This window comes from Benincasa hispida, chromosome 10 (assembly GCF_027475165.1).
Source record: "Benincasa hispida cultivar pf3 chromosome 10, pf3_genome.v1.1, whole genome shotgun sequence".
Classification (NCBI taxonomy): Eukaryota; Viridiplantae; Streptophyta; class Magnoliopsida; order Cucurbitales; family Cucurbitaceae; genus Benincasa; species Benincasa hispida.
In genome coordinates, this window is record NC_143487.1 from 46,518,774 (window position 1) to 46,531,864 (window position 13,091).

Consider the following 13,091-nt stretch of genomic DNA (forward strand, 5'->3'; position numbering starts at 1 on the left):
AAATGGGAGCGTCAACTTTGACTTATGGAAATTGGGGTATTTGGCCTCAACGTATGGTTTTAACTTATATCTCACCATTTTTCTAGTCCAGTTGCTTTTTGAATCTCGTGAAATATTGATTATGTTCTTTGATCTAAAATCCCCTATAACACGTTTGGCATATGCATTCTTTAACATTATTCTTAAATTTTGTGATTCAAATAGTATAAATTTTAAAATCAATGTAGTATTTCATGGTATTATATTAAAAAATTTAAAATGAAGAATTGTATTAAAAAAAGATTTAAAAAAAAAAAAAAAAAACTTTAATAAATATAGTATTTCATATTATAAATTCAATTTTTTTTAAACTAAAATATGTATTATAAATTATATGATAATTTATAGTGATAGTTTTACACATTCTTAATACAAAATATTTTCACAAACAATTAATAATAATTTATATTCAACATAAGATTTAGTGATACAACTAATTTTATGGTTTATAAATATTTAGCACACATTTTGAACAATTTTTTAATCTCTACCAGAAAATAAAATATTCATGAAAAATTTTTTAGTAGTGCAAATAAAGTCTCATATTAGTTAGAGAATGGAATGGTAATGGATATATATATATATATATATAAATGAGAATAATTAGTTTCACTGATATCAGACCTTTTGTGTGGCTCCAAAATGAAAGCCATGAAACTTTATGCCCAAAGTGGACATATCATACTACTGTAGAGATAGTAAATGTTGCATTGTCCTTACCAATTGGTATCCACACTGTCCTTATCAATTGGTACCCAAATCATGGCCTAAACCTAACTATATGTGAATGAGAGGAATAAATCTTTGTTTAAAGGAGGAGATTAAGAGTGCGACAGGTGATTGACATCGAGTGAATTCCACAAAAAGTGATTTACGGTGTGCTCTTTCTGACTCCGCAATTGGACTTCGATAAAGTACAAACTCTCGTAAGTAATCACAGTTGGACGAATGAAAGAAAACTCCAAAGATGATACTTTGTTCGAGTATAAAATTGTTAGGAGGGAAACAAAATTTTATAGTATAGTAGTAGAAATTTTGCATTTAAACAAGTTCTTGTGACCAACTTTGGAGCTTGACTCAATTTTTATTCTTAAAATAACAAAAGTATAGTTTATTCTTAAAAGAAAAAGGTTTCGAAAGGGGTTTTTATTTAATAAACCATTTAATCCTGTAATGGCAAAACGAACGCGGAAATGACGTACTTAGATTTGGAAATCAAAATGGGCCCACTTTAATGGAAAAACCCATTGGATCCAAAGGTTGAGGCTTCGCCGACAATGGGTCCCATCATCTCTTATTGCAATACCACAAATTACAATCATACTACTGAACTTCGGAGTTATGTCGCCAAAGCCAGCATAAAAAGTGTTAAGGGCCTAATGAAATTGACTTATAACGTAATATAATTTAAACTTACTCTTTGGATTCTGCGTTTTGGGTCTAATTTATAATACTAATCTTGTTTCGTTTACGGTTTTCAATTCAATCCTTTTTTTCATCTTTTTCACACTTCATGATCTCATTTTTGTTCCGTCTTTGATTCCTCACCCATTCTAACACTTCTCATATTACTAGATTACATATTCTAGCCTTCCAAACAACTCCTTATTGATTACAAGGTCTGTTAGTCAAATATGAAATACTTAAAACTTAATTATCAAATTTGAGACAAAACTCAAATCTTAAGGGTAAAATTGTAACATTTTGAAATTTATGGACTAAATTAAAACCACCTCGAAACATAAGAACTGACTATGCAATCTTTTAAAACCTAAGGACCGGACAAAAACTATAATAAAAATCTAGGAACCAAATAGATTTTTTTTTTCCCTTATATCAAATAAACTCCCAAGTGTAGGAGGTGTTTAGCCCATTTGTTATGATTTTGTTTTAAAACCACATATGGGCTTTGAGACGCTAAGTTGAGTGCTAGCGTTTGAACTTAATATGGTTGTGGTGTTGGAAGTCTATGTTTGGAGTTATTAAGTTAGGGAATTTTGTGCAATTTTTTAAAATTTAAAAAAGTACGATTTTTTCATAGTTATTTTTGTTTGCTTAACTTTTATGTAATCCTTCAGTTGCTCACATATTTTTCGAAGTTTCTAACACTCAAGTGAGATGTCAACTTAAAACTTTCATATATATTTTAAATTTTTTTATATATAATCATTGTACTTGAGGTAGACAAAATACTCTTTGTTTCATTCAAACAACAAAATTACAATATATTTTCACATTAGTGAAATGTGTAATTATTCACCAAAAAAAAAGTGGGACATCAATGAGTTTAGGACTTTTTATGGCATCTTATGTCAAATTGCAGGTTAAGGGTTATTATGCATGTATATTGGTGTTAGGAATGTGATCAAAGTTCCACATTGGCTTAGATAAGAGGATGATCATAGGTATATAAAGGAGGACAATTTTTACCTATGGTATAAGATTTTTTGAGTGATTCCAAAAGTAAAGTAATGATATATTACCATCGTGGAAATACAACTAAAGTCAAAAAAAATATTTTTCAAAAAGTCAGTTGCAATGAAGTAATTATTGATAGCATTGTGGTCAGAGTTGGTCACCAGATGTGATCATTGAAGTTAGCCATCGGCGGTGGTCATTGGAGATGATTGCTAGAGATGATCTTCGTCAAAGGTAGCTATCATGGTAGGTGGTTGTTGGATTTGGCAATCGGAGGTGGTCGTCGGAGCACGTCACCAAAGTGTGGCGATAGTAGTCATCAACGGTGGTTGTTGCTGGAGTTAGGTGCTAGAGGTGTTTGTTAGCATTGAAGCCGAAATTGGTAGTTGACAATGGTTAGCCAATGAAGTAATTGGAAACACCGGAGAATTGTTTGGGGGATGAATAAAATTAGTTATGCCCCGTTTGGTAACCATTTTGTTTTTTAAAATTACGCCTATGGCCACTACTTCCACCTTCAAATTTCTTCTTTTGTTATCTACTTTTTACGAATAGTTTAAAAAACCAAGCCAAAATTTGAAAACTAAAAAAAGTAGCTTTCAAAAGATTGATTTTGTTTTTGGAATTTGGCTAAGAATTCAACCAACGTACTTAAGAAATATGTAAATTATTGTAAGAAATGTGAATGAAATAGGCTTAATTTTCAAAAAAAAAAAAAAAAAAAAAAAAAAAAAAAAAAAAAAAAAAAAAAACCAAATAGTTACTAAACGGGTTCTTAGTGATCTTCAGTTTATTTTAAATTATATCAATAGAAAACGGTTGGATAATACTAATGCAAGGTATAAATTGATTCACATGTGGAGATTTAGAGTTAAAATTGATACAATTACTAAATTGAAATTTTAACGATACAACTCTCAAAATAGGGTTATAAATTGGTGTATTTTTCTTATTCTTCTTTTTGTCATTAATAATCTCTAAATTTACTAATTTATTTTCTAAATTCTACTATTAAACAATTTTTCTTATTTTATTAAGGTATACATAATACATTATTATCAATAAGCATAATTCAACTAACATAAATTATAAATCATTGACCAAGAAGTTAAAGGTTCGAAACCCTCATATATTCTTGAACTAAAAAAGCTACAACATTATTAAATTCTAATGTGAGATAGCTTATTCACTATAATATAGTAATATGAAGGGATTCCATAATACGTAATACGAGAATATTAATTTCATCATTATGAACGAAATTAGGGTTTATTTTTTTTTAGTACAATAAATCTCTTAGTTTGTTTTGAACTATGCCCAATTGAGAGAATAAGGATAGAAAGAAAGAGGGAGTTGCCCATATTTAGGTTGAAGCATAATAATTATTTTTGTAACAATATTATAAAGTTTTTTCTCCCTAATTTGCTACATAATAGAAAGCTAACTTTTACTTTCTCCCTTCTACGTCTAATCATATTATACTATCAACTACATTATATTGCACTAACTTTCTTAAATAATTTGAGGTGAATATGAATATTAGTGTGCATTTTCCCCCTCTATTAATTCATTTTAAGTTTTATGTAAATGAAATTATTTTTCTTATCTCATATTTGTTAGGTTAGAATATCTATTTAGTTTTAATAGAAAGGACATATATATAGCATGATTATGTAAAGTTACAATTTTTTTTATTATTATTATTATGGTTTGTTTTTAAGAGCTCAATAATTTGTGGGTGGAAAAACTCGACTCTTAAATCTATTAATCGAAGTTATATGTCTTAACTAATTGAGCTATATTTAGATTGACATTTGGAGATTCGTTTTTTAGTAACATTTCTATCACGTAAATGAAACATATTATATCATCGGATCAATATAACTACATACTATATATATATATAGTCAAAGTCAAAGCCCTCCAAAGAAAGTCACATTATTAGATGACTTTTGAATGTATCATGTCGGTCACTTGAGGGGCAAATCATTAATTATTAGACATGCCTTGGGTCCAAGTAAAGATTTAACTCATTGCCTCTTCAATCAGGATAAATTAAAAAATATTCTCTCTTTCTACTTGGCCATTTTTTTTTTCAAAGCTATTAACTCATCATCATAAATTCTTTTATTTGATTTTTTTTTTCTTTATCATTATTTTCTTCAAGTGTAATTTTATTATATTCATGTCCTCTTGAGAAAACTTGGTAATAGGTCAAACTGTGCAGGGGATTTACGTAAATTTTATTGGTTTCTTTTCTTACTCTTACTTATGATTTGAAATTTTAGAGACTCAATATTAATCGTAATATATTATAGTTTTAAACAAACTTTTCAAATAGTTGGCTATTTTTAAGACATGTGTGACAATGTCTATATACTAAATCTCTCAAAATATACATTTTCTTACCAGAAAAGTGTGTCTATTATAAGTTAATTTAGGAAGAATTACACTTTTAACCCTTAAGATTTTAAGTTTATTTTAAATTGAACAATTATTTTTATCCCCAGATATGTAGGAAATGTTTTATTTTAGTCATTTGTTCTTTGCTTCAACTTGGTCTTATCAGCCTCGGTCTTTGCTCTTCGCTTCAATTTGGTCTCCTCAGCTTCGGTCTTTACTCTTTATTCTAATCCTCCATCTCTGTAGTCTTGACCTTTGCTTTTCACTTCAACTGGGTCTTCTTGGCCTCAATATTGCTCACATCATCCTCAATTTGAACTTGATATTGGTCGCCTCGGCCTCAACTCGAACTTAACATTAATCGCCTTAGCCTCGACTCAGACTCCTAGGCATAGTCTATACCACTGCTTCATGTGGAGGGTTGTCCGACAAGTTGAAACTGCCTTGTAAAGTATGCATATTATCAATATAACAATTTGTTTCTCACGACAACATCAATTGTTGATGTCAAATTTTGGAAAGGAAAGATACACCTAGCCTTCACGTGACATCACCTGTAATTTTGTAATTTGAGGAAGAAAAGACCTACAAAACAAAGAAAAATGGCATTGATACCTAAGTCAGTGTGTGAACTATAATGTAGAAAAGAAATCAGAACTATCAATTACCTCCTCTAGTGTTGGTATGACCTATTTATAATCTCTCTCATTCCTTGATCCTATTTGGAATCGAAATCTCCCCAAGGCTCGAAGACCTATTTTGGACAGGAAAGATACACCCGGCGTTCATGTGACACATCAAGGATAAATTTGTATGAGCAAGAGAAGACCTGCAAAACAAAAAAAAAAGAGCTCCGATGCTTAAGTCAGTTATCTTATGATTTATTTATAATCTTTCTCATTCCTTGATCCTATTTGGAATTTGATCTCCCCAAGGCTCCAAAGACCTATTGAAACCCTAGGGTTTCTTTAGGCTCGACTCGACTGGTGGTATGGGCTACATTTCCTTCTTGGGCCTTCCTTAACTCTTTTCATCCTTCTTTTTAATCCAATACTTCAAATAGCTAATTTTTTTAACTGGCTAGTTTCGAAATTTTTAAAACAATGCCAAATGTAGCTCACACCCAAATGGTATAGACATTTTAAAAATAAAACGAAATTAAAAACTTACATTTTTTTTTTCTTTTTGCAATTTTCCTAACTAAACCACACATAAAAATTAATAAATAGAAAAAAAATGTAAAAACAAGCTACAAAAGTTGATAATCATCAAATTAACAAATTATAAAATTATAACAAAATTAACATAAGAATTAAATTATGGTCTGATATTCCATATCGAAACGTCTATTTTGTTTTCTAGTCCAAATTTATCCACAACAGCCGATGACAGAAATCCTTTTGCTCGATTTTTTTTTAAATTATCGACTTCTTGACAACATTGAAAGTACTCAAACTTCGAGAATTAAAATGTAGGAACCAAACTATAGATACAATATCATATCTTAACCTATAAATTTTAAGCCACCAAGTGAAAAAAAATGCTAAATTATCAGAGTTAAACGGATAAATTTAAATTTTATAATTCATCCTAACATTTATGATCGCAATACAACAGTTAACTAGAGAAAAAAGATAAATAATTAACTAATGATAATTTTTCTTGATTTATTTGGAATTCTTTGCTTCTTCTTTTGTATATATATATGGGGATTGGTAGGGGAAAAGCAAACACAGGATTTGCCATTTTTATTCATCACTCTCCATCTTCTGATATCTGAACTTCTTCCACGTCATGATTCTAGGATTTTCACCCGGTTTCAGTACTGTGTTTTACACTCACAGCAATATAGTTAACATTAACGTTTCCTGTTACCTTCATTCTTGTTCTTTTTTTTACTTCTTCTCTGGCATATTGGTGGCCATTATTTGTATTTAATAGTTGTGTTATATGTTCTTTTTTTTCAAAGAGAATCTTGTCCCAGATGGAGAAGATTTCTTCTCATTTGAAACTTGGGGACTGGACGCAGAGTAATCTCTGCAAACCCATGAACAGTTGCATTCGGAGGCTTCTTCCTTTCTTCTTTTTAGTCTTCAATGTAAAGATTTGGAATCTCACTTCCATTCTGCTCAAGAGATGATTCGGATCTAGTACCAAGAGTTTGAGCAATGGGAGAAAGTCATCGCATTGAAGGAATCGTGGTTTGATGATGCGGAGAAATCATTACAAGCGCGCTCAGAGAATGTCAAGAAAGAAGAAGTCTATTTGGAAAGACGAAGAGAGCAGCTCGAGAAACAATATGAGAAAGGGAGGACGTTCCTAAAGGAGATTGAATCTTTAAAAGCTGACATGGATTCACAGATATTACTGCTGGAAAAAGGCAGGGAAGAACTAAGGTTAAAGGAAATACAACACAAGGTATTGGCTAACGAACTTGAGTAAAAAAAAAAACATATCAATCTAGTCAGAGGTTTGATGAACAAATATAATGAAAAGGTTAATAAAGAGGTGGAATTGAATTTAGCCCAAGAGAGATTAGGAGTTTTGTCGAAAGATATTAAATTGAAAGAAGACGAGGTTGATAAAGTATGCACGAGATTCTTGGACGTTGAGATTGAATTCGCGAAAAAGGAGAAGGATTTTGATCAACTTAGCATGGAACCAAACGAGAAGGGTTTATATTTCCACCTGAACACGAAGTTGACTGGACCGAAATTGATACCATGTATAATTTTATTCGTTCTTAAAACAGTCTTCAGACCCTGCAAAACTTGTCTTGAATCTGATTTTTAGGTTCTTTTGACCAACAGTTGAAGAAAGAACAACTGGGCCTGGAAGAAAGTTTCTTGAGGTGGTCCACACTTCTTTTCAAGACAATTAGAGCAGATCTCACCCATTATTGGTCCAAAGGAAAGAGAATATGCAATGAAGCTTGCAGTTGACTGGAAATTCAACATGAGAAGTGAGGAGTTTGAGGAAAAGGAGAAGGGGCTTTTGATGTGGTTTGAAAGAGGATTGACCACTGTGAACATGTGATGGAATTAAAAGAACAAAAATTAAATGGCATAATGTAGTTAACCGAAGAGCGATCGATGGAATGTGAGTTCTAGCAGAAGAGTGTTGAATCGATAAGAGCATTGTTTCAAGAACATGAAGAAGAGCTTGCAATCAAGGAGAAGCAATATGATGCAATCTAGATGGCAATTAAAGAGAGCAATGGAGAATGCAAACTGAAAGAAAGGGAGCACGATACAATTCAAAATATGATCGCCACTAGGTGGAAAGAGAGAAGATTAGACAAGATAGAGAAGACTATAAAAGTGCAGACTAAAGAGCTTGATCTTAAAGAGGAGTTTGGTGCAATGGAGAGCAAGTTGAAGGCTCTTTTTGAAGACATGTGTTATCACATGAATCAGAATTAGAATCCATCAAAACGTGTATAAGGAACATAGTAAAGAACTTGAGGAATGTTTATATACTGTTTACAGATTTTAGTATGATTGTACAGACGATTAAAGAGAGCAATGGAGAACTCGAACAAAAAGAGGAGCTTGAGACAATTCGAGATATGATTGACAAATGGAAAGAAAGACAATTACACAAGATGGAAAAGAGTATAAAATTGCAGACTGAAGAGCTTGATCTTAAAGAGGAGCATACAGTGGAGGAGGCTGTCAAGGGTATTTCTGTGTTTCTTCTGCAGAGGATGCTGCTGTCGGGGTTGCTCTGAATGCAATGGTTTCATTTCACCGTTGGTCGGATTTGATAGTTGTGCTTTGAAATTGGCCTTAGATAGTTGTGGTTGCTGAGTCATCGAATGAGTTGGTTGACCATGATTGTTGCATTTCGACCTTCTCATCTCTTCAAGTGAAGCTGTTACATGATATATAATTAAATTCGCCTTTATCCACGAAAGTTATATGCTTTTCAAGCCCTCAAAGTTGGGCTTTCAGGACTAAGGTTACAATGTTCGACACGTGTAATTACCGACTTCACAGCATCTATCTCCTTAGCAGTTAGAGCTATATCTTAGCAAAAAAATATAAAATAAAAACCATAGAATAGAAAGCGATGTTCATATTTTGAGGATTTCACAAGAATAGTGGACTAACCACGGCAGCACGTACATCTTCCTGACCTGTATTCTTCTTCTTGCTGGCTTTTACTTGGCATTTTTAGCATCTCGTAAATATTCGTTCAGAATGTGTACATGTCGAAAGCATTCCAACTTATATCCACATATAGACCTGACAGCCTTAATAAATTGATTTGTTCCAATAAGCTTTTGTACAATTTCTGCAAAATGCAAGATAATGAGATATGTTACATAAAACAAATAATTTCTCGATCCAAAATGCCACATTAAAAGACAGCCTTAACAAAGTTCCAACGTTGATGGGAAGTTACCTTGTATCTTTTGCTTATACCCGAACATGAGAGGCACAATTCCAATGCCTGTTCATGAAGCACTATGTGCTCAAAGTGCTTTAAAAGCTCATCCTCGCAATCCATATGAAAGAAGTAGAAGTTGCAAGAAGCCAACAGCATCCGTCCATAGACCCATTTGTATCACTTCTCATGTTGAATTTCCAGTCAACTGCAAGCTTCATGGCATCTTCTCTTTCCTCTCGACCAATAATTGGTGAGATTAGCTTTAATTGTCATAATAGAAGTGTGGGCCACCTCAAGAAACTTTCTTGAAAGCCTAGCTGTTCTTTCTTCAACTATTGGTGAAAAGAACCTTGAATCAAAGTTTTGCAGGTGTCTGAAGACTGTTTGAGAATGAATAAAATTACACATGGTAATCAATTTCGGTCCAGTCAACTTCTTGTTTAGATGTAAATATAATCTCTTCTCGTTTGGATCCATGCTGAGCTGATCAAAAACCTTCTCCTTTTCCTCGAACTCCTTCTCAACATCCAAGAATCTAGTGCATACTTTATTAAACTCGTTTTCTTTCAATTTAATATCCTTCGACAAAACTCCTAATCTCTCTTGGGCTAAATCCAATTCCACCTCTTTATTAGCCTTTTCATTACATTTGTTCATCAAAGCTCTAATATATTTTTCTTTTGACTCAAGTTCGTCAGCCGGTACCTTGTGTGGTTTCCCCTTTAATCTTAGTTCTTCCCGAACTTTTTCCAGCAAGAACATCTATGAACCCATGTCAGCTTTTAAAGATTCAATCTCCTTTAGGAATATCCTCCCTTTCTCATATTCTTTCTCGACCTGCTCTGTCCGTATTTCCAAATAGACTCCTTCTTTCTTGACATTCTCTGAGCGCGCTTGTAATGATTTCTCCATCATCAAACCGTGATTCTTTCAACGCGATGGCCTTCTCCCGGTCGCTCAAGCTGCTGGTACTGCGTCCGAATCATCGCTTGAGCGGAATGGAAGTGCGGTTCCAAATCTTTCCATTGAAGACTAGAAAGAAGAAAGGAAGAAGCCTCCGAATGCAACTGTTGGTTGGGTTTGCAGAGATTACTCTGCTTCCAGTCACCAAGTTTCAGATGAGAAGAAATCTTGTCCATAAAGAAAGAAAATATTGTTCTCCGCCAAAAGAAAAACATATAATGGCAGAGCTATTATATACAAATAATGACGATCAATATAGCAGAGAAGATGCAAAAGAAAGAAGAATAAAAAAGGAAAATGTAATGTCAACAATGTCGCATATAAATGCAAAATACCGAAAGAAGAGTGAAAACCCTAGAATCCCATGCGCCATGGAAGAGGTCAGAAATCTTGAAGATGGCAAAGACTCGGGGATGAACCAAAATGGCTAAATACTCTGTTAATTGAATAGAGAAGCCCCTTTTTATAAATTATAAATAAATAAAAAGAAACGAATTCTTATTATTCTTTTAAAAATAATTTTTTTAAAAAAAAAGTATTATTATTGTTATTATTATTATTTAGTTTTATAGTTTTTAAATAAATAAATAAAAATTGTCGTTTCATGAGATAATCGATAAGAGTCGTACTTTAGGAAAAATGGTTATTTTTAACCTAAAAATGTTTTCACTTCATCAAATTAACCTCTATTTTAAAAAAATTAGGAGTTTGTTTGGTTTGCAATCTAGATTCTGTTTTATATTTTCAAATTCACTGAATTTAGAAATTATGTGTTTGGCAAACCATCCGAATTCTGTTTTTGGAAACTGATTTAAATTTTGTGATCCAAATAGTGTAAATTATGAAAACAACATTTTTTATGTTTTCATTATATCCAGAATTCGTATTTTAAAATTTTAAATGTAGAATTATATTAAATAAAAATAAAAATAAAAACATTTAGAAATATAGAATATCATATTATAAACTTGATTTAAATTTTTTTAAATTTAAATATATGTTATGCAATGTATTATAAATTAGGTTAAATTTCAAATTTGGTCCCTATAATTTAGATAAAGTTAAAAGTTATTTCATATGGTTTTAAATTTTATAAATAGTTCCTATGGCTTGATATAACTTTATATATAGTCTCTATGATTTGTTAAATCCTCTAAATAGTCCTTATGGTAGAGAATATTTATGAATTTTTTTATCAAACCTAGGGGTAAATTCTAATTATAAACCATAAGACCTAGATTTTAATTTCTTCCAAATCATAGGGGTAAAAATTTTCAATTTATCCTATAAATTATATAATATTACAAAATAATAATTATACAATTTTTTAACATAAAAAACATATTTATAAATAAATTAATAATAGTTTTTTGTCAACTAATATTTAGTGAGTAACTACTACTAGTTTGTAATTGTTTAAATTAGAATCTAATTCCTGAATTTTGCTGCCAAACACATATCTAAAAACATAGAATACGATCATGTTTTCATTTATTCCTTGTTTTCAAATTCTTAACCAAACAGACCCTACATTTTCTAATCTCTTTCTTACTTTTTGAGATCTAATACTACTTTTCGAACCCAATTTCAATTTTAAACCTTAAAATTTATTTTTTCATTTTTTTTTTCATCGTGTTTTTGGCAAGTTTCAACCAATATTTGTGGTAGACTTATTGTTATTTTTAAATGAAAAAATAAAATAAAATTTTGTTGAAATTTCTTGTAAGAATTGAAATTTTTCTGGTAAAGAAACAGTTCTTACGTAAAATTTTCATTAAAATTGAAAATGGAAGGAAATTTAATAAATTTCAATTCTTACAAGAAATTAAATTAACTTCAACGTATAGGAAAAGGTTGGAGTTGGAATTGGGTAAAAGAAATAAATTAACATAAGTTGATGGATAAAAAATTAGAATTGATAAAAAGAGGGGGAAAAAACTACTAAAAATTTCTAATAATCTAAATTACTGTTAAGAAGCTTACTAGAAAATATCTAGTAAACTTTCAAGGGAAATTTCGGTGAGCTTGATTTTAAGTTTAAAGAAATTGGGCTGGCAACCAAGATTCCTTAAAATTGAACTTCCATTCATTTTCAATTTAAGTAAAATTTTACGTAATAACTCTTTTTGCCCAAAAATAAAAAAAAAAAAAATCAATCCTTATAAGAAATCTCAACAAAGTTTTATTTTTTATTTTTGTTTATTTTAAAAGTAACAACAAATCTACCTGGAAAGATGAAGTTTAAGGATTAAAATTGAAATTAAATTTGAAAAGTTGATATTTGAATGGGGAACAAAATGATATTTTCACTATATGAGACTCCACTTAAAAAGAAAGAGGAAACTAGTTTTTTTTTTTTAAAAAAATGTTAGTTTTATAGGGTGAAAACTTTTTTATGTTAAAAATAGCAATTTTCCCAACTTTAGCATCTTCGATTCAATAAATGGGCATTTATATATGGCTATCGATACCAATTTTAAACACAACCAAAACCATATGAAAAGTAATGAATGAGGTAGAAAACCCTCAAAGGAAAAATCTAAGAAATCCGCAAAGGTTTACACAAAATGAGGAATGGATCCTATCTAGTTATCAATGGTAGTTGGATTGAACACTCCCTCCTCTATAATCAAATACGTACCAAGATTACGAGTTCATACGAGATCGCTTCAACAAACTAGTTTCCTATATAAATAGCCCGTCTATCTCATATTAACCTTGTGTATCATATATTCAAGAATATTGTTGTCGCTTGTATGTATCCATCATCAATATTGATAATCAACATCCTCATATTGATAACGATATATGGCTACTGAAATCGATTTTAAATGCAACAAAAATTGTATGAATGGTAATTTATGATGTGTGAAGGA

At 31.0% G+C, this 13,091-nt stretch overlaps 1 long non-coding RNA gene across 3 annotated transcripts; it reads right to left on the reverse strand.

Annotated features, from left to right (window-relative positions):
• Positions 1 to 4,803: 4,803 nt before the first annotated feature.
• LOC120088203 (uncharacterized) lies at positions 4,804 to 10,744 on the reverse strand. Of its 3 annotated transcripts, none has more exons than XR_005484859.2 (4): positions 9,268 to 10,744; positions 8,973 to 9,156; positions 5,529 to 8,733; positions 4,804 to 5,445 (listed from the first exon to the last, which is right to left on the reverse strand). It is a non-coding gene; the product is annotated as an uncharacterized LOC120088203 (long non-coding RNA). The 3 variants fall into 3 exon arrangements; XR_005484860.2 differs by having other exon boundaries at positions 4,804 to 8,733; positions 9,268 to 10,346; positions 10,551 to 10,652; XR_005484858.2 differs by having other exon boundaries at positions 4,804 to 8,733.
• Positions 10,745 to 13,091: the final 2,347 nt, after the last annotated feature.